This window comes from Brassica napus, chromosome C4, assembly GCF_020379485.1.
Source record: "Brassica napus cultivar Da-Ae chromosome C4, Da-Ae, whole genome shotgun sequence".
Lineage (NCBI taxonomy): Eukaryota > Viridiplantae > Streptophyta > Magnoliopsida > Brassicales > Brassicaceae > Brassica > Brassica napus.
In genome coordinates this window covers 5,812,682-5,836,597 of record NC_063447.1, presented here as the reverse complement: position 1 = coordinate 5,836,597, position 23,916 = coordinate 5,812,682, and the positions used below count along the sequence as shown (strand labels likewise).

General features: G+C 33.5%; 1 long non-coding RNA gene across 1 annotated transcript; it reads left to right on the top strand.

Moving 5' to 3' along the window:
- The first annotated feature begins 13,820 nt into the window (after positions 1 to 13,820).
- On the top strand, positions 13,821 to 15,941 carry LOC125585064. Its single transcript, XR_007321936.1, has 3 exons — positions 13,821 to 14,864; positions 14,956 to 15,038; positions 15,345 to 15,941. It is a non-coding gene; the product is annotated as an uncharacterized LOC125585064 (long non-coding RNA).
- Positions 15,942 to 23,916: the final 7,975 nt, after the last annotated feature.

Genomic DNA, 23,916 nt, shown 5'->3' with positions numbered 1-23,916 from the left:
GTTATATTTCAACTATCCAACTCAAAAATTTCTCTATATATATGTCATTTCCCACAACTCTCTTCCTCGCAACACACAAACGGGAGAAAAAAAATCCGAAAAAATCAAAAAAAAAAATTTCAAAAAAAAATCTAAGAAAAAAATGGCCGGTGGCGGTAGTATTTACGAGTTACGGAGTTGGATGTATTTGCACAAAGATTCCGACGGGAGGGTGACGAACGCATTTCTGAGCGGGCTAGAGACATTCATGCACCAGGCGGGCTGTACACCGATCACACAGGAAAGCGGTAAGATGTTCTGCCCCTGTCGGAAATGCAAGAATTCAAAATTTGCACGTAGTGAAACTGTATGGAAGCATTTAGTAAACAGAGGATTTACACCACAGTACTACATTTGGTATAAACATGGAGAGGGTTATGGGGAAAATGAAGCTAGTAGTAGTAATAATAATTTTGAGGGTGGTCATCATAGTGAAGAACCGAATCATTTGCATAATGAATATAATTATCATCAAGATCATGAGCAGATGGTAGATCATGATAGGGTTCAAGATATGATTAGTGATGCATTTTTAGAAACAACTACAACAATAGCTGATGGAACTGGAAATGTAGAAAAACCTAATTTGGATGCAAAAAGGTTTTATGAAATGCTAGATGCTGCAAATCAACCAATCTACACTGGTTGTAGAGAAGGTCTCTCTAAATTGTCTCTAGCAGCTAGGATGATGAATATTAAAACGGATCATAATTTACCTGAGAATTGCATGGATGCATGGGCGGAGTTGTTTAAAGAGTATTTGCCAGAAGACAACGTGTCTGCTGAATCTTATTATGAGATTCAGAAATTGGTTTATAGTCTTGGGTTGCCTTCGGAGATGATTGATGTTTGCATCGACAACTGCATGATTTACTCGAAAGAAGATGACAAGTTAGAAGAGTGTCGATTCTGCAAAAAACCACGATTCAAACCGCAAGGCCGTGGGAGGAATAGGGTACCGTACCAAAGGATGTGGTACCTACTAATTACAGACAGATTAGATTATATCAATCTGAGAGGACTGCTGCGTCGATGAGGTGGCATGCGGAACATGTCCAGAGAGATGGGGAGGTTGCACATCCATCAGACGCAAGAGCGTGGAAACATTTCAACAAGGTACACGCAGATTTTGCTACAAATATTCGGAATGTCTATCTTGGGTTATGCACCGATGGATTTAGTCCATTTGGAATGTCTGGTAGACAATATTCTTTGTGGCCAGTCATTCTTACGCCGTACAATTTACCGCCGGATATGTGCATGGAACAAGAATTTCTATTTTTGACCATATTAATCCCTGGGCCGAAGCATCCAAAACGGTCTCTTGATGTTTTTCTTCAACCGTTGATAGAAGAGCTAAAGCAATTGTGGTCAGAAAGGGTGAGGACGTACGATTGTTCCTTGAAAAACAATTTTACGATGCGAGCAGTTCTGCTGTGGACGATAAGTGATTTCCCTGCTTATGGGATGTTGTCTGGCTGGACAACACATGGAAGATTATCTTGTCCATATTGTCTTGGATCGACGGATGCTTTTCAACTGAAGAATGGTAGGAAGAGTTGTTGGTTTGATTGTCATCGTCGCTTTCTTCCACTTGCCCATCCGTACAGAAGAAATAAGACATTGTTTCGGCACAAAAAAATTGTCAGAGACGGTCCTCCTCCATATCTCACCGGCCAGCAGATCGAAGCAGACATTGATTATTACGGAGCTCAGGAAACAGTTAAAGTTGGAGGAAATTGGCATGTTCCTGGAAATATGCCTGATGGGTATGGTGTGTCTCACAATTGGCATAAGAAGAGTATATTTTGGGAGCTACCCTATTGGAAGGATCTTCTCTTACGCCACAATCTGGATGTCATGCATATTGAGAAGAACTTTTTTGAGAACATCATGAATACATTACTTAACGTCCCTGGGAAGACAAAAGATAACAAAAAGTCAAGGATGGACTTACCTGATATTTGCTCAAGAAGTGAGTTACATATCAAGAGCAATGGAAACGTTCCTGTTCCCATCTTCCGGTTGTCATCAGAAGCCAAAACAACCTTGTTTGACTGGGTTGCATCAGAAGTTAAGTTTCCTGATGGTTATGTTTCAAATCTGTCAAGATGTGTTGAACGAGGTCAAAAGTTCTCCGGAATGAAGAGTCATGATTGTCATGTGTTTATGCAACGACTACTTCCATTTGCTTTTGCCGAGCTCCTTCCAGCAAATGTCCATGAAGCACTTGCAGGTAATTATAAATTTATAATATATATACATATGTTATGAAATGTTATTAATTTGATTACTTTTGCAATATACAGCCATCAGCGCTTTTTTCAGAGATCTTAGCACACGTACGTTCAAGGAAGAAGTCATCGAACAACTTCATCATAACATTCCGATCATATTGTGCAACCTGGAGAAGATATTTCCTCCTTCATTTTTTGACGTCATGGAGCATCTAGTTGTCCACCTACCGTATGAAGCATTGCTTCGTGGACCTGTTCACAACGGATGGATGTATCCGTATGAGCGACAGATGAAACATTTGAAGGGGAAAGCAAGAAATCTTGCAAAGGTGGAAGGTTCAATAGTTGCGGGGAGTTTGACAGCCGAAACATCTAACTTCACATCATACTACTTTGCTCCAACTGTTCGTACGAGGAAAAGAGTTCCTAGAAGATATGATGATGGTGGAGTACCGACATCATATCCAATTGATGGTGTTCCTGACATTTTCTGCGAAATTGCACGGTTTGGTGGTAAAACGAAAGAAGTATGGTGGTCATGTGAAGAGGATAAACATAGTGCCCACACTTATATTCTGCTCAACTGCGAGGATGCAGTGACCCGTTACTTTGAAAGGTAAATATTTTTGTGAATGTTAATTATATGAATTGAAGTTAATTATGTATGACTTGATTATTTGTTTAATTTGCAGCATGTTTGTATCTCAAGTTGAAGAAGCAATACCAGGAATATCTGCAACTGATGTGGACACACGTAAAGATAAGCACTTTGTCAAGTGGTTAAAATCACAGGTACGTAATATATCTCATACATTGATTAATTAAGTAAGTGTTTTGATACTTCAATATTAATTAAGAATAACTGCTTTTTGCAGGTTGATTATGACGATCCTTATTATCCCGTATGGTTTCACGAATTGGTTCAAGGTCCAGTTGCAAAGGTCACCACATCACCTATGTATTTCACACGAGGATTTACCTTTCACACATACGAGTATGGGAGACATCGGGCAACGAGTAACTACGGAATATGTGTGAAAGGTGAAACGGACTTTTACGGGATCTTGCAGGAGATTATTGAAGTGGAATTTTCGGGGTTATTGAAGCTAAAATGCGTCCTCTTCAAATGTGAATGGTTCGATCCTGTTGTGAACCGAGGGATTCGGTATAACAAATTTGGTGTTGTGGATGTCAATTTTGGGAGAAGATACAACAAATTTGAGCCTTTCATTTTAGCTTCACAAGCCGAGCAAGTTAGCTTCCTTCCTTATCCTCGGCTTCGAACTTCCGGGATAAACTGGTTAGCTGCTATCAAAATTACACCTCGTGGACGCATTGTCGCTGGAGAAGAACCGCCCTTGCAAGAAGAAGACGCTATCAATGAAGTTGAGGTACCAGAACAACCAACTGATGAAATCCTTTTGATCGACCCGCAAAACTTTCAATATGAAGATATTCCCGAAGATGCGACAGATGAAGCACGTGAAGACGAGTTCGAGAGAAGCGACGATGATGATTGTAATGATAGTGATGAGAACGAAAACGATTTAGAGTGATGTAATATTGATGAGAACGAAAACGATTTAGAGTGATGTAATATATGTAACAAATGTTGTATTTCTCTATTGTAACGTATGTTTAAAGAAATATTGTTTTTTTATCATCCTAATGTATGTGTAACAAATGTTGTTTTATATAATATGTATTTGTTTAGTTTTTAAAAAATTATTTGGAGTTTTAGGGTTTTAGAGTTTAAGTTGGAGAAAGAGCACAAAGTAGTAGAGAAGAGATATGATGTTAGATGATATGTGACTTTGGGGTTTAGGGATTTCATTCTCGGTGTTTAGGGTTAAGCGTTGTAAAATCGTCGTAAATGGTTATCTATTCCACGTAATTTCGTCGTAAATTGAAAAACGCGGGCCTGGTAACTTCGTCGTAAACGCGGGCCTGGTAAATTCGTCGTAAACCGACGTTTCGACGTAATTTCGTCGTAAATCGAAAAACGCGGGCCTGGTAGCTTCGTCGTAAATGAAAAAACGCGGGCCTGGTAAATTCGTCGTAAACGCGGGCCTGGTAAATTCGTCATAAACCGATGTTTCGACGTAATTTCGTCGTAAATCGAAAAACGCGGGCCTGGTAACTTCGTCGTAAATGAAAAAACGGGCATGGTAACTTCGTCGTAATATTACGTCGCGTTTACGACGAATCCTTTTCTATATATTGAGACGCCGAGACGAGGCTGCCTCGTTCATTCCTCCCAAACTCCTCTCCTCTCCCTCTAAGGTACATTCTCTTTCCTCCTTTTTTTTTTAAAGTTAGTTTAGGTTATTAATTAGTTAGGTAATTAGTTTAGGTGATTAGTTAGATAATTAGTTTATGTGATTAGTTAGATGACGGAATACTATTGTTTAGGTGATTAGTTAGGTAACAGAATAATTTTTTAATTATGTCGTCATAATTGATTAAATTTATTTTAATTTTTTTTAGATGGCTCCTATAAGGAAACCAGCAGCACCTACTTATGCCCAGTTGTTTGGCTATGGTTCCGGTACATCTTCTTCCGGTCCATCGTCTTCCGATGCAGTTCCAGACTCTCAGACTTCTCAGAGAGTTTTTTCGAGTCCTCCTCTTCCACCGCAGATGCCTCCACCTCCTCCTCCGGCGGCTACACCTGAGCCTGTCCCAGAAGGTGCAGTTCATCCGGATTTGCGTGTGCCTTCATATGCTCCCTTCGCGAGATATACGGTGGAGGATTTGCTTGCCCAGCCTGGACGGGAGGGTTTGGATGTTCTAGACCCCGATAGACCCCGAGGAACTTATTGGTAAGTTATTAATTTTTATTACATTAAAATTTAATTAATTTTTATTTTCTAACGGTTAAATTGTTTTTTTTTCAGGTTTGGGGCTAACAACCGTGTTAGCCGGAGCGTTTCGGCGACGATTAAGGGTTACTACGACGGGGCATACCCGAACTGGAGCAAGACACCAAATCACGTTAAGATCACGTGGTTTAAATGTTTTGCGGTAAGATTTTTAAATTTAATTAAATTTTCACTTTAAATATATATATATATATATATATATATATATATATTTATTATATATATATATATTTTTTAATATTTATTATTAATTGTAATTTTTTCAAAATTTTATGTTTCAGCAAAAGTGGCATTGGTCTTTGGGAATCACCGAAAGAGTGAAGGCGGAATTCGTTGCAAAGGCAAAGATACGCCTCTGCAACACAGTCTCTGATTGGAAGGACAAGTGGGAGATCTACGGGTATGAGGGAAAGCCCACTGAGCTCACGACGGATGTGTGTGATGGCCTCATCGCCTATTGGGAGCACTCCTCTTCGATCAAAAAGGCCAATTCGTGCTCGGCTTCTCGAAGGACGAAGGATAAAGATGGTCATTTGCCCATGCTTCACAGAACCGGACAAAAACCTCATGCAGGAGTCCGTCTAGAAGCTATAAGTTTTGTTTTAAATATATATTTTAAAATATTCAATTTATATAATTTATAATATATTTTTTTTTTTTGTAGTTCGAGAAGACGGGAGTCTTACCTTCTCTGTCTGACCTATTCAAGATGACTCACGCCACATCCGACGGAGTTTTTGTGGATCCTGCATCTGAGAAACTCTTCCAAACAGTGGCTGGTCGGATTGAAGAACATGAGACGCAACTAATCCAGGAGTCGCCCGATGGATTACCAGTCACATTGTCCACCGAAGAAGTTGACAGAATCTTCGAAGAGGTACAACTTAAATTTTTTGTTTACATTATTTTAAATATTTTAACATAATTAACTATATTAATATATGTTTTGATTTTATAGGTGGCTCCTAAAAAAAGGGACGGATAGTCGGTATAGGCTCTGTTAACGAAGTTGCAAGGGCAACTTCGTCATACACTTCGAGACGGGATGAAGAGACTGCTCAGATGAAGGCTCGAATGGATAGCCAGCAGGTTCGTTTAGACTCTCTTGAGGATTTGCTAGACGTGATGGCCGTGGGAAACCCGGTTATGCAGAGAATGTTGAGTGAGAGACGAGCCGCTCTTGGAATGCCACCACGAGATCCCCAAGAGTCCGATCCAACCCGTCAACAGCCGAGCAACCCCACCAACTACTTCGAGAATATGTAGTTTTTTTTATTTTTCTGTTTGTATTATGAATTTAAATATTATTGTATGACTTTTTAAAATATGTTTTCCAATTTCATATTTCGTTTTAAAATTTAAATTATTTTAAATTCTGAATATTAAATATAAATTAAAATCTATTATATACTAATTAATAATAATATAATAAGAAACGATGTAAACTCCTCGTAAACATTACATGGAGTTTACATCGAATGTTTACGAGTGATTAACATCGAAATATTTACGAGGGTTTTACATCGAAATGTTTACGAGTGATTTACAACGAAAGTATTTACGTGTGCTTTACATCGAAATAATTACGTGTCGTTTACGACGAATCCTTTCCCTGCGCTTTACGAGGAATATATTTCGTCGTAAACGAAACGAGTCATTTACGACGAAACCTCCGTTACGACGGACGTTTAACAACGAAACGTTTTTCGACGTTAATTCGTCGTAACACCCCGTTTACGACGAATTTACAACGAATACTGTCCTAGTAAAAAATATGTTTTCTTGTAGTGAAACATTAACATATTACACTAATTTTGGATATCATTGAATCATAGTTGGGTTCATATGATAATCAAACCCCAACGTACTAAGATCATAAGTTCTGTTCGGAAAAATTATAATAGCTGTATTGGGTTATGAAGAAACAAATATTAGACAAATGATCAAATCTCTCACTCTTCGAACAAACTCAAAAGAAGGTGATTGAAATATTTTCATGATATTTCATTAAAAGATTTTTTGAAATAAATATTAAAACTAAATTATTTAAAAAGTGTATTTTGAGATTGCCAGGATCAAAACCAATACCTTTTGTTAATTTACAATCATGTTTTTAGTACATAAATCAAAATAATCATTTTATTTATTTTATATGGTATATAATTAAACGTTAGTGATATTGACATAAATATATATATAGTGCCTAATATAATAAATTTAGTTCATAAAAATGTTGTAAGACTTATATAAACTATAATATATATATAATGTATATGTATAATTCTTTACATATATATATATATATATGCATATAACAGATCGAATTATATATTCATTCTTAAAAATATTGGTATTTGTGATTTGCTTGTTTTTGGATATTGTATTTTAATATTTGATTTGTTTCGTAGAGTTACGAATATTAAGATTTTTTTATTCAAATCAAAACGGGTAATGAATCGAATCAAAATGGATAATGGATCGAATTTTTGATTCGAATCAAAAAAATTCAGAGTTTTATTAAAACCATGCATGTGAGTTTTATATTAAAAGATGCGCAAAATATATAGTGTGAACACATTTATGAATATAGTGTGAACGCGTTAGCATATTTATTATCAAATCATTGTGAGACTGTCACGTGTCCATTTTAATGTGAATGCATTTAATACAATGCTTCTCCTTTTATATATAAGAGATTTTGTATTATGGTCCACATTAGAGGGAAATGATTAACTACAGGGATGTAAAATAATACAAAATTATTTTCCAGTTAAATATTTATCAGCCATTTTAAATTGGAAAATACAAATATAAATATATTTTTTTGATTCGGAACTTTTCTTTCTCTCAACCTATTTAGAAAATATATTTATAGTCTTGTTAAGAAAAAATCAATGAAATTAAATAGAATGTAAATCTTTCAAATTCACATAGAAACTATCTATTAATTCCTGTAGAATAAAGTAGCTTTGAAGATATTTCTCTTGACTACAAGATTTTTGTTATTTTCCATTATATTATTCCTATATGTTCATGAATCTCATGATATTCATATATAATCCTTAGCAAATTAGGATGAAAACATTTTACGTTCAGTACGTAAAGTTGTATTTTAATTATCAGTAATGACTTGTGAGATGGTGTCCTGCAAACCTGTAAAAAAAATAAATTAATACATAAATAACATAAAAGCTAATTTTTGGTTATTCAATATGATAACATTCGTTCATATTTGCTTTCATTTTGATATTTAATACACACCTTAGTAAATACCACCTGAAATACTGTGGTAAACCATTTAAAAAAAATGTATTTCAATAAATTTTTGAAAATTATGAAGTTAACTTCAGAGTAATTAAATTCTGTGTTGACTAATATAATAACTAATTAACTGCATTCAAGCTTTAAAATGTCAGTTATTTAAAATCACTATCGCAATATAGTATGATGCTCTCCAATTAAAAGGAAACTAATGGATGTTCTTTGACCATGCATATACATTAAACTTTGTATTCTTCCTCTACTAATCAAAAAACTCGCAACAAATAAACTTAATTACAAGTTCTAATACGTAAAACGGAAAAAATACACGATTTTTCAGTGTCAAAAGTTAACGTAATGTCGAGGTCTCTGAGCGCTAGTTAAATGTTGATTTATGTGCCACTACAAGAAAACAGCGGCATACTGAGGGAAAAAATCGTCGGTATGTTGTCGGAATAACGCTATTCCGACGACATACCGACGAAAAAAGTCCTCGGAAATAACTCCTCGGAAATTCATCTTTCCTCGGAAATCCCTCGGAAATTTCCGACGGAATTCCGAGGAAATGAATTTCCTCGGAATATTCCGAGGACTTTTTTCGTCGGAAATTCCTCGGAATATTCCGAGGAATATGTCGTCGGAATATTCCGAGGGATACACTTCCTCGGAATATTTCCAAAATTCAAAAAAAAATTATAAATTTATTTTTTTAAATTGAAATTCAAAAATATAAAATTAAAATTGAAATAGAAAACATATTTAAAATACAAAAAATAAAAAAATAGTTTTTATAAATAAAAAAATGTTTTATAAATACAAAATTAGTTTTAATAAATATAAATATTTTTATAAATATGAAATCATCTTTTTATAAATACAAAATAGTTTTTATAAATACAAAAAATAATAAAATAGTGTTTATAAATAAAAAATGTTTTATAAATACATAATTAGTTTTAATAAATATAAATATTTTTATAGATATGAAATCATCTTTTTATAAATACAAAATAGTATTTATAAATACAAAAAATAATAAAATAGTGTTTATAAATCAAAAAATGTTTTATAAATACAAAATTAATTTTAAAATATGAAATCATCTTTTATAAATCCAAAAAACGAATTTATATACAAAGAACGTTTTGTATATTTAAAAATAGTTTTTATAAATACAAAAATAAAAAAAATAGTGTTTATAAATCAAAAAAATGTTTTATAAATACAAAATTAGTTTTAATAAATATAAATATTTTTATAAATATGAAATCATCTTTTATAAATCCAAAAATCGAATTTATATACAAAAACGTTTTGTAAAATCGAATTTATATAAATGTTTTGTAAATACAAAATAATAAACAATTTATAAAAAAAAATTCTAAATCAATTCAACACAACCAAATCACAATTCTAAACCTATTACACAACAAATCACAATTCTACCCAATCACCCTAACAAAAATCTATCAAAAAACTTCTAAAATCATCAAATCTACTTAAAAACCTAACAAATAGGACCTAAGAGAGTGGGATAAGGTCCTTACATGATTTGTAAAGGAATGGAAAGGATTCGCCGGAGAGATCGTCGCGAGAGAAGGTGGAGAACGCCGGAAGGAGAGAGAGATCGCCGGAGAGGAAGAAGAGAGAAATGGGGAAGAAGAGAGAAATAGGGAAGAAGATGCGGTTCGAGTTTATAAAACCTTGGGTCTGACGGATATTTTCCGTCGGAATTCCCTCAGTATTTTCAATTTCAATTTTCGCAAAATATTTGGCGGCTTGTTTGCCCGGTTAAATGAAAATATTCCGAGAAAATTCCGACGGCCACTTAAATATCCGTCGGAATTTCCTCGGAATATTTTCATTAATTCGAGGAAAAAGAATATCCTGTGCATGTATTTCTATTAATTTATATTGTTCCTCAGAATTTCCTCGGAATATTCCGAGGAAATACCGAGGAACTAGTGTTTGGGGTTTCAAAACATCAATTTTTTTTTGTCGTATTTCATTTCTTATACAATTGTAATGCATACCATTGAAGATTCTTTGTATAGATGAGCATAAACCATGAAATAACAAATTTCAAAACGAATTGTAAGTATTCCCTATACCGTTCATTAAAGTGTATAAGTGTTTCTCTTATGTTGTGGGGATTTCGTTCATACAATCGGAAAAGTGTTTATTATAGGGTAATGAACAAATTTTTGACTTCATAATGAACGTAAGACACTTAATAAGGGTTATATAGGTGTTATTCAAACCGCAAAACGTTGTTTTCGGTTTAAAAACCTATTTCCTCGGAATATTCCGAGGGAATTCCGAGGAAACCCTTTTCTTCCTCAGAATTTCCTCGGAATATTCCGAGGAAATTCTGAGGAACTAGTGTTTGGGGTTTCAAAATCTCGAATGTTTTTTTATAAACGGATCGATCGATGTATTTATGTCCAAAAACGCATCGATCGATCACTAAGATGGACCAAAGCGTAACAATGTGATCGATCGATGAGATTATCCCATCGATCGATCAAGGATATCAAGTGTTCATCAGAATTTCCTCGGAATATTCCGAGGAAATTCTGAGGAACTAGTGTTTGGGGTTTCAAAATCTTGAATGTTTTTTTATAAACGGATCGATCGATGTATTTATGTCCAAAAATGCATCGATCGATCACTATGATGGACCAAAGCGTAACAATGTGATCGATCGATGAGATTATCCCATCGATCGATCAAGGATATCAAGTGTTCCTCGGAATTTCCTCGGAATATTCCGAGGAAATTCTGAGGAACTAGTGTTTGGGGTTTCAAAATCTCGAATGTTTTTTTATAAACGGATCGATCGATGTATTTATGTCCAAAAACGCATCGATCGATCACTATGATGGACCAAAGCGTAACAATGTGATCGATCGATGGGTATATGTCCAAAAACGCATCGATCGATCACTAGTTCGTCGGAATTTCCTCGTAATATTCCGACGGATTGATGTTTCCTCGGAATTCCGTCGGTATATTCCGAGGAAATTCCGAAGATTTCATTTTCCGTCGGAATGTCCGTCAGAATACCGATGTTTTCTTGTAGTGTGCCTTTCATTTGAAAAGACATAGTAGTCGAAGCTTTGTTCAGATGCAAAGTTAAGTGTATCTTCTGACCACTATCTCTGAAAACTTTGTTCAGATGCAAAGGTAAGTGTATCTCCTAACCACTGTCTCTGAAAACGTACAACTTTTTGTCTATGTGAAAGGTTATAGGTTTTCGTGGATGCGCTCTGTATGTGTAACTCTAAAAATGTTTACATGTAATATGTATATTGATGCATGTCATTGTAAAGATTGTATAATGGATCGTTCTTGACTTTTAAATCTCTGACTAATCCACGTATTCTCATTCTTTAGTTGAAATTCGCATATACTTCTAAGTACAATAACATAAATATGTTTTAATATATATGGCGTGATAATTAGTTGTATATGTTGTTTGTCATTGAGTGTACGACCGGTTCATTCAGTTATTTTATGCTACACTACAATCGTTGTAGCTTTGAGTCAAAATGATTAACTTATTCTTTCGTGAAATATCAAAAGTTTGATGTTCTCATCCATTTGAAATCGACTTATGAACAAAAGGGCTGATCTATACTATTAAAGCAAAATCCCTAATAGGATTCTGCCATTAGTTTTCAATTTATTTACATTGTCATGCCATTGCTTATTTTAAAGATCTTTTCAATTAATTTCACTCATTTAATAAGGAAATAAATCTTTTGAAAATAATTTTGTTTACATAATATACAAGTTTGTTTAGATTATTTGTAAATAATAAGTGTTTAGTTCGTTTATAAATAAGCAAATAATTATTGCTATTAGGTAGGTGTTTTTAACATTAAATCATTTATGGATTTATTTACACTAACATATCTCATTTTACAGCATGAATTTTTCTTTTCAGGTTATAATATAAAATCAGTTGGAAATTAAACCATATAAATTTTATATAAATAAAATGATTACTATTTTCATAGTATTGATATTTCAAAAAAATCGGTTGTTTAGTATTTTGAAATACAGTTCGATAAAAATGAAGTAATTGGAATAATTGATAAACATGAAAATTTATTGGGTTAGAAAAATTTATTTTCATTATATAAATTACATAATATTATATAAAATAAATTATTATAATATTCATGGCATCGAAAACATATATATACCAAAATTAAAAAAATATGAGAATAATTAATATATTTTTTACATAGTATATCTTTAGAATGGGTTAAAATTTAATATAATTTATAGTATATATGTGCCAAAAATAAAAATATTAACACAACAAAAAATAAAATATCAAAAATTAAAGTTTTTTTAGAAAATAATCCCGCGATTAGAAATCGCGGGTCAAAATCTAGTTAGTATTTATTACAAAATGTAGTATAAGTTATTGATTATTTATGTTTGCCGGTTAAAAATATAAAGTAATTAACTAATTATTAACTGGAGGCAGTCGCATTGTTGAATGTTAGATATGGTTTTCTTTAAATAAAGTGTAAAGATGTGAAAAACTCAATGTATTAGCTACGTTCCAGTCTATAGATCTAACATGATAATGTATCTACTGTATAAAAAATAGACTATATGGCCAATCCAATTGCCATAGATTAATAATCTAACATGATAAAATTATATTGATTATGGCCAGTTCGATTTCTTTAGACTGATATGCTAATGAATATGTGTGCCCTTATCGAGATTCTCCAGATAATTAACGTGCCCACTGCCAAGTATATTTAAACATCAAACATTTCATTGGCCTTTTAAGAAGCCAATGATCATTATTGATGGATTCAGATGGATCAAATTTGACATTTTTAATGTTATGACTCGAAATAAAACAATATTCTTCCCATGTAGTACACCGGTTGATTTCAATATAACTCATTCAGAAAAAACAGTACGATGTAAATTACATTTGTGATTAAAACAATCCCATTTGATGGGCTAAAAATACATGAGAAATCCAATAATTAATTAGAAAGCATGCACAGGAGACTGAAATATTTCATTGGTGATCGAGCTTTAAAAAAATATGTACAAATAAAAAATCTCACATTTTCTAAGATAATACTCCTTCCGTTACTTAAAGTTATATATTCTAGAGAAAAAATTTGTTTAAAAAAATCATTTTTTTATTTTTTTCAATGCATGTTTTATTAACTAATTGCAAACTTCAAAAAACTTAACTACACTAATTGATTTTTTATTAGCTTAAAGTTATTGGAAAAAAATAAACACAAAAAATTATGCAAATTTAATGTATTTTATTAAAATGTGTGAAAAATATAGAATATAGATCTTTTATGAACAGAGAGAGAGGAGAGTAGAGTATGAATTTATTTTTGTTTTCCCTACAAAAAAACTTATTTAACACAATGAATAGTGCATGAGGTTTGGTCAAAGGCTCAAAGCCATTGTTCCAAGTCCCAACACTTATCTTAAGGAAAATTGAATTTCCCTCTCAGATTTACTAATTTCTTTCAATTTCTAATTATTTTCATATTCGATCGTTAGGTTTCTCGTTAATGAAGAATATGAAACAAATAAAACAAATGCAACGGAAGGAAGGCACGTGGTTTGATGCTATTAGGGTCTCAGATGTCTGATTATTTGTGGGGAATCATTGGTCATATGTGCATGTGCACTCTTCTTAGCATCTAGGTCCACCAACTCCAATATTTTATTCAAATTATAAGATTTCATTTTGTATTTTTCTGTGTTTAAATTTTAGTATGTAATTTGAATTATAATCTCATTTGTAACCAACGACATATCATTTTCAGGGATAATTATATAGACATTTACATTTAGACTCAAGTATGCATACACAGCAACAGCAGCACATGTGTATATAAGCATATAACATTGTAAACGAAAGATGCGATTTTGATTTTTAGGTATACAAAATGACGATGGAGTAATAAGTGAGAAATACATTTATATTGGAGAAGCATGATTGGTAAACTCATGTTCTTTGATTAGAAATTATAACTGGTAGGTTATGTGATATTGCTTGTTTTAATAAGGGAAATTTGGACGCATATACATAGTACGATTTATATTGAGACACTAACCAAAGGTAAAAGCATGATATGATATGTTACATATTATAGCAAATGTGGACAAAATACCCTTACATGCGCGTAGAAGGGTGAGAACAATATTTTTTTATATTCAGGAAAAACGAGAGGTCGCAATCATTTTGTTAAGAATAGGTTTTCTCATGAGAGAGGCAAAATATTATTTAGGGATTTTCGGAAGTATACCTCAATTCTGACGGCTACAAAAACAGGAAACGGTGGTTGAAAGGAGAAGCGGAGGCGCCGACATATGGATTTCAAGTGTTAGGGTTTCCACGGAGAAGACGGCGTGGAGACAAAAGCGGCGAGGAAAGGTAAATCCGATTTCAATAACAAATATGAACCGGGTTTTTGAGGGCTGAGTAACACGAAATCTTTTGTTGTCCAAAATATTTGGGAAACCAGATGATATTGCAGAGTAAGCTGTAGAATCAGTTCGACGGGGCGTACCGGACGCCGGCGCAAGAGGGAATTTGCGAAGAAGAAAGGTATGTATGGGACCTGTTTTCAGTGAGTACTATACTATTCTATACTCGAAAATTGTATAGTATGTGTTGGATTAGTGTTACCTTGAAATGGATACAATAGTTGTAGTGGTATAGTTTTAAGAGATTGAAATGGTGAAGTCGGATAAAATATACCATATAGAAATCTAGTATAGTATGAAGAGGATGTTTGAAGACGCTGATGGTTGTTGCTGTTGTATTATATAATGTAGGTTTCGTAGTGTGGGTTTGGACATATTTAGTCTATAGCAATGTTGCAGAACTGAGAACTGTATTTTTTTTTTGTAGGATGGAAGAATTTGGTTTGCCGGAACAGTTGTATCAGACAGGGTACAACCAAGCAGACGTAAAAGAATTAATAATTACTTCAGTTTAAGGTAGATAGACGTTATCAAAGAAGCACTATCTGATGCACAGCAGGAGATGTTAGCAGAATCGCAATTCCGGCTGATAATGCTAATGGGGGGGGGGATATACCTTTTCAGTTATGTTTGCACACCAGTTGTTTTTCCGTCAGTTGGTTACCCGGAAGAAGTATGAACTATGGTGTCGGTTTGCGGGAAAGCCAATAAGGTATGCAATAGGGGACTTCGCTGTAGTGACTGGGCTTAACTGCGGAACTTGACGGATGATTCATTAGCGGTTGCGCCGAAGTCATATGCAGTTGCTGCATTCATAGCTTTTAACCCAGACAAACTAGCGTAATTCTAAAATTATTGGGTCTATGTATTAGTTACTTTCGTCTGTTGTTTTACTTATATAATTTGCGGCACCAAAATTGTTACTTTGGGCTCCCTAAGTTTCGGGGTTCCCACGCAGCGTCTATGTTTTTCAACTGAATCATCTTACCTTCTTTCATTTGGATCTTTCATTTTTATGGTCTAATGCTTGCATTAAGGGGCTGTCTGTCCCATCGGCGAATGGTGCTATAATCAGATCCTCGAGGAATTAAGAGCTTTCCGTGTAGACCGTAATGTGTTAATAGTTAAAGACCAATGCAACGGATGCCTCCTAAGTTAACAGTATGATTCTATACTACGCCGCATATAGTATGGAAATGTCAAGTAAGTGGCATTCCTCACATCTCTACCCTCCAACACCCACCTTCCATAGTTCGAACTTTATCCCCCTCTTACATCGTTCTCATGCTGGATCCCAAACTTTACCCATTTGGGCACCAAGTAGGCCGACAATAAATGGTGTTGCATCATCAAGCTTTTCAGTTTCTTATAGGACATGATTCACACCAAAGTGTAAGCCACATTCGAGAAACAACGATGCAACCGATATGTTTCATATCCACTACACCAATTACACACACCCTGAACCGAAAGCGTAAAATATTATTGACTTTCAAATTATACTACACCAATTGCACACACCCTCTGATAGTTTCTCTCTATTTTTATTAGAGAAGAATAGCACAAGTAATATTAATACCCATACTATAAATGCTCCGTAGTATAGCACCGGGTGGAAAAGGCTTAATTTCTAATTATTTGTGTTTAGTGTTATGTTAGAGATTAGACAGGCTAAGTCTATGGCATAGGTTTGGTACAAAAAAAATAAAACACATGGGTTTATAGTTCCTCCTCCAATCTCACGCTTCACGCGCGACCAGGGAGCGAAACGGGAAAACGTGTGCGTAATTGTCCCATTCCACCAACGATACTATTACATGGCTATATTCTTCATTAATGGGCTTCCTATGAATATTCAGCAAAATGACCCTTTTAATAAACCCATAAGTGTGTGGTGAAAGATAGAAAAGCCTTTGGTAGTTTTTTTTAATAATTACGTGAACAAATAAACTTCAAAATGGTCGGAAATGGAACTTTTATTTCTTAGCATTTCGGGTAAATGATAAGAAGTGATACTAACATCCCAAATCGGTGGTGTTGCGGTTCCTTGAGCAATATATATATGATGTGACAATCTTCCACTTTTGAGCTAGCTTTTATGTGTGAGTTAGGTCCATCACTAATATGGTATCAGAGTTCATGATGAAAGCCCAACATATGATTTCCCACATAAAAAGTTTCTTACCTATATAGCCTGTACAAGTGGTCCATATTGCTGTGGTATGTCCGAGATGTTTGGCTTGGGCTTGGGTTGTTTCCATTGGACCGTTTCCCACCCACATCTCGAGAGGGGCTATTAACATCCCACATCGGTGGTGATGAGGTTCCTTAGGCAATATATATCTGATGTGACAATCTCCACTCTTGTGCTAGCTTTTGGGTGTGAGTTAAGTCCATCACTTATTAATGTCTAATAACTAGTACATTTTTTTCTTTATTGCATGAGATTAATCCACGTATGTGTTTTCCAATATATAGTAGAATGAGATTGAAATGCAGACCTATGAAATGATATATGGCGTCAATACAAAAGAAGCACAAATATTGCAATGGACCTTTATCTTTACGTATGACCCATATCAACCTTTGATTATATATACAACACATACATAAATTGAACGTAGTCATATATTCGAACACGACGTAATATCGCCTCAAAAATCTTATGGGTTCTGTTCAATTTTAAAAATATTATCACGGGTGATGTTCAAATGAAGCTCGTCCAAAATAGTCGGTTGAGAAAGCGCATATTCTTTTAAGTTATTAGGATAACCACTAAAAGGAGAAGGACATTGTCATGACAAGAATATATGGCTACAATCTTTTTATGGGTACAATCCAATTTCAATTGACCTCTATGGATTTAATTCACGAGAGAGAAAGTAAACACACTTGTAAAACTAGGACACGTATCTAGTTAGGGCACATGTAGAGAGTCGAACATGGAGCTATAGATAGACAGGTTCCAAACTTGAAGACTCGGTATTTACCCAAAAACAAACTTCACGGCTCTACGTAGTAATTAGAGCTAGAGGCTCACGCTACTACCCCCCAAAAAAAACAAAGATAACGTAGCAATGAAAAGTTTGCTGTAGATATAACTTTTTTTTTTGGTAGATAGAACTTAGCAAACAAACAAACAAACATATTTGTGATAGAATGATCAAATACAACTCTTCGTTAGAGAATGAGTTTACGTCAATTAATCTATCTTATTAAAATAGAAGTATTTTAAGCTTTTGTTTGACAACATATATAGTAGTTAAAAAAAACTATGCTGTTTGGAAACATGGATAGCAGTAAGTTAGGGGAAAAAAAGTAATGGGCTTATGCTATTAAAAAAATTAGAAGTCCATTACATTATATTAAAAAGTAATTGACTTATTTTACTTGATATACATATTCAAATCAAAATATATCTTATTAAAGTAGAAGTACTTTAACCTTTTGTTTGGCAACATAGATAACAGTTAAAATAAAATTATTGTTGTTTGGAAACATGGATAACAGTTAGTTAGAATAAAAAGTAATGAGCTTATGTTATTAAAAAAATTGGAAGTCCATTACATTATATTAAAAAGTAATGGGTTTATGTTACTTGATATACATATTCAAATCAAAATAATAATTTAAAATTGATTTATATCAAAAATTCATTGAAAAATATACGTATATTCAAAATTTGATTTTTACAAACATATTTTCCAATAACCATTATAAAAATATTTTCAATATATATAAGAAAAATACAATACAAAGCCCAATTTCAAACACCAACTTAAATTACGGTTTTTATATTTCACATTGAAATTTAAAAATATAATATATGTGATTATTTATATGATTGTACATATAAAATATTATTGATTATAAGCCATGTTCTAAAACGCGGGTGACGCAGCCGCGTTTGCGGCGGTTAAACGCTCTACGTTCTCTCACTGTTGCGATTATGCTAAAATCGCTTAAATCCACGGAGCCGTTTAAAAAACTTAGCTTTTTGTTCTTTTGGAGGTCAAAATCCATTGGTATATGTCAGATCTACATGTTTGAGGTGTAAATAACTCTTTAACATAAGATATTGAATTATTATGTGAAAGATATTAGTGGCTGCCGCTGAAAAAAATTGCAGTAATCGCTAAACCCTTAAAGAGATTCAGATGAAGAAGAAGATTAAATTACCATTATGCCACTCGCCAAAAAATAAAGAGCAAAATTGAATCTTATGCTAATCAAACTTGAGATGGGATAGGCACAACAGATGTATTCAGCCACAGGACCACACTAACTCGCTTGTATTCCTATGCAAACTACCATTAATATATAAAACTAGGCGCCGATTAATCTGCGATTAATCTCCGTTTTATTCATTAAGCACTAGGCCCGACCCGAGCGTGCGTATAACGCCTAGCGAGTTTCCGAACAGGGATTATAAGATTACTTATTTGATGGTACGTATAAAATACGATTAATTATAAAATAACACATATTTTTGTAACCTATGATGACACATATAGAATATATATAATAGTGATTAGGGGTGTGGGCGTTCAGGTTCGTTTTCGGGTCTGTTAGGGATTTTGTGTTCGGTTCATATCTTTGAAGATTCGGTTCGGATTTGGATAACCAATCTAAATTATTTTTAAAAATTTAAAATTTATTATATTCTTTAATTTTTAAAAAATCTATAAACAATAGAATATATTACATATAAATTTGAATAACATATGTTAGAGTACCTAACTTAACATATAAATTGGTTTGGTTTAAATATTTGGATAGAGAATTAATAATTATTTAAGTATTTTTGGAGTTTTGCGTATATTTTAACTATTTTAGATATTTACGTTTTATTCAAACGAACTTAAAAGTATCATATATATTCTGGATGTTTTTATATATATATATTAAATCTAAAAATAATTAATATATATAAGTATATAAATCTATTTTGGATACCCAAAATACTTCGGTTCGGATCGGATTAGGTTTCAGTTCTTCAAATACCAAAATTTTGAATAATTCGGATATTAATCAATTTCAGTTCGGAATTGGTACTATTTATTCGGATTGGGATCGGCTTGGTTCTTCGAATTCGAGTTTTTTGCCTAACCCTAAATAGTGACATACAAAACAAATAGCAGCATATTTTTTAAAAAATACAACCGCGCTGGCGCGTGGATCAAAATCTAGTAATAATTTAAAATTGATTTATATCAAAAATTCATTCAAAAATATACATATATTCGAAATTTGATTTTTACTAACATATTTTCCAATAACCATTATAAAAATGTTTTCAATATATATAAGAAAAATACAATACAAAGCCCAATTTCAAACACCAACTTAAATTATGGTTTTTATATTTCTTAAAATTTAAAAATATAATATATGTGATTATTTATATGACTGTACGTATAAAATATTATTAATTATAAGATTACTTATTTGATGGAACATATAAAATACGATTAATTATATGATAACACATATTTTTGTAACCTATGATGACACATATATGATATATAATAGTGATTAGGGGTGGGCGTTCGAGTTCGTTTTCGGGCCTGTTTGGGATTTCGTATTCGGTTCAGATCTTTGAGGATTCCGTTCGGATTTAGATAACCAATTTAAATTATTTTAAAATTTATTATATGCTTTAATTTTTAAAAAATCTATAAACAATATAATATATTACATATAAATTTGAATAACATATGTCAGAGTACCTAACCTAACATATAAATTGGTTTGATTTAAATATTTGGATAGAGAATTGATAATTATTTAAGTATTTTTGGAGTTTTGAGTATATTTTAACTATTTTAGATATTTACGTTTGATTATTTGTATATATTTTCAAGTATTTAAAAGAACTTAAATGTATCATATATATTCTGGATGTTTATATATATATTAAATCTAAAAATAATTAATATATAAGTATATAAATATATTTTAGATACCCAAAATATTTCAGTTCGGATATGATATTTAATCAATTTCGGTTCGGATTTGGTACTACTTATTCGGATTGGGATCGGTTCGGTTCTTCGAATTCAAATTTTTTGTCCAACTCTAAATAGTGACATAATAAACAAATAGCATCATATTTTTTTAAAAAATACATCCGTGCGGATTCACGGATCAAAATCTAGTTATGGTTAAAACTGAAGTTTAACGATTATATATGATATATACTGTGATAATAATAACCCAAACACAAAAAAAATGGTGGTATGCGTCCTCGATTTATAGTAGGAATATTATGTGTAAATCGAATCATTTCATATATAATTACACTTCCAGTTATTACAAGCAGCTGGTCAATTTTGTCTTACATCATCTCTTATAGCGAAATAAGAGCCAAAATTATGATTTATATAACAAAAAAGTCTTTCAAAATGGGTCCAACCACTTGTCAATTATTCATATATTCTTCCAAGTTTCGTCACATATATCTCCCAGCTTTTAGCGTATGATCATATAACTCTTGAAACCAACGGTTTCTCTACACCAGTTGTCGCATACATATATATAATATGTGGATATACCTGTTATAAAAAGAACTGAAATTTTATTATATCGCAGGAATTTAAATAAGGGAAAATTTTATACCCGTAGATAGGAGATAACACTGATAACAATAGAGAATTTGTTATTAAGAAGGAGAAGAGATGGTGTCTTTCGTCGAACACAAACGTTCGTTTATATAGACATGAAAAAGTAGGATTCACTGTGCAAATAGTGCAGCGGGCCCCACATCTTTATATATATTCAACGAAAACGGCTCATCTTATCTTTTGTCTTTCGTAACACTCCCCCTTGGGGGCCGGTGTCACTATCCGCTCTCGCTTAACGTCTTTGTTGCCTCGTTAAAAACCTTTCCAGGAAAACCCAATGGGAAAAACCATAGTAAGGTAAAAAGAGTACAACTACGTAAGCTCCCCCTCGAATGAACAGTCATAGATCCTTCTGATGGCGCATCCCAATGTTATGGATGTGTTTTCTGAATACCGAGGTAGGGAGTGATTTTGTGAAGAGGTCAGCTTCATTGTCGCATGATTGGACATATCTTACTTCAATCTCTTTCCTTTCACGAGCTCTTGAGTGTATGAGAAGAACTTCGGATGAATATGCTTCGTTCTATCGCTTTTGATATATCCTTCCTTCGTTTGAGCAACACATGCCGCGTTATCTTCATATAGAATAGTTGGCTCCGTATTTTCGCCAATCCCGCTGCTTGAACAGATGTGTCGGCTCATTGATCTCAGCCATACACATTCTCTACTTGCTTCATGGAGTGCAATTATCTCAGCATGATTTGAAGAAGTAGCCACGAGCGTTTGTTTCTGGGAACGCCAAGATATAGCAGTGCCTCCGATCGTAAAAACGTATCCTGTTTGCGATCGGGCTTTGTGTGGATCTGAAAGATATCCTGCATCTGCAAAACCAACCATTTGACCTTTTGAACTTTTAGGATAAAATAAGCCCAAATCAATGGTCCCTTGGAGGTAACGAAAAACATGTTTAATCCCATTCCAATGTCTTCGAGTTGGAGATGAGCTGAATCTTGCCAAAAGATTCACAGCAAATGATATATCAGGCCGTGTACAATTTGCAAGGTACATCAGCGCTCCAATTGCACTTAGATATGGTACTTCTGGACCAAGTATCTCTTCTTTCTCCTCAGGTGGTCTAAATGGATCACTTTCAATATTAAGTGACCTAACGACCATCGGGGTGCTAAGAGGAGTTGATTTATCCATGTTAAATCGTTTCAACACTCTTTTAGTGTATGTGGATTGATGCACAAATATACCATTTTGTGAATGTTCTATTTGTAGGCCAAGACAATACTGTGTCTGTCCAAGATCTTTCATCTCAAATTCTCCTTTGAGATAGTCTGATGCCTTTTGTATTTCCTTTTGAGTTCCGATGATGTTAAGATCATCAACATATACCGCGATTATTACAAATCCGGATATTGTTTTCTTGATGAAAACACATGGGCATATAGGATCATTCACATATCCTTCTTTTGTTAAATGATCACTGAGACGATTATACCACATACGTCCAGATTGCTTTAACCCATATAATGATCTTTGCAATTTTATTGCACATACATCTTTAGGTTTGGAACTTAATGCTTCTGGCATTTTAAATCCATCAGGAACTTTCATGTAGATATCAGTATCTAATGATCCATATAGATAAGCTGTAACAACATCCATGAGACGCATCTCTAGATTTTTATCAGCTGCTAGACTCATCAAGAATCTAAATGTAATGGCATCCATAACTGGAGAATACGTTTCTTCATAATCGATTCCAGGTCTTTGAGAAAAACCTTGAGCCACTAGACGAGCTTTGTATCTCGTAATCTCATTTTTCTCATTTCGCTTTCGAACGAAAACCCATTTGTACCCAACTGGTCTCACATCTGCAGGTGTGAGCACAATAGATCCAAATACTTTTCGTTTATTAAGCGAATCAAGTTCAGCTTGTATTGCATTTTTCCATTGTTCCCAATCATGTCTCTTTTGACATTCATAGACAGATTTTGGTTCTGGATCATCGATTTCTTCATTTATTTCACTTGACACAATATATGAGAAAGCATCATCAAGGTCATTTTGTTTATTTCTATTCCATATCCTTTTATTATGGATGTAATTAATAGAAATCTCATGATTATCTTTCGATTCATGATGCTCTGATTCATGATGCTCTGATTCATCAGAATCCTTATCATTTATTTCTTCCAAAATATTTTCTGCTATTTTGGGTGCATCATATATTTCAGCTTTCTTCTGTTTCCTAGGATTCTTATCCTTAGAACCAACAGGTCTACCACGCTTCAGGCGTGTTTTTGGCTCTCGTGTGTCATCCTCCTTTTCTTGTTCATTTGGCATTTTGATACGAGCAGGAGCATTTGCAGCTGGTATATGAGATTTAGTTACCGTCTTGGTATCTACAAATGCATCAGGTAGCTG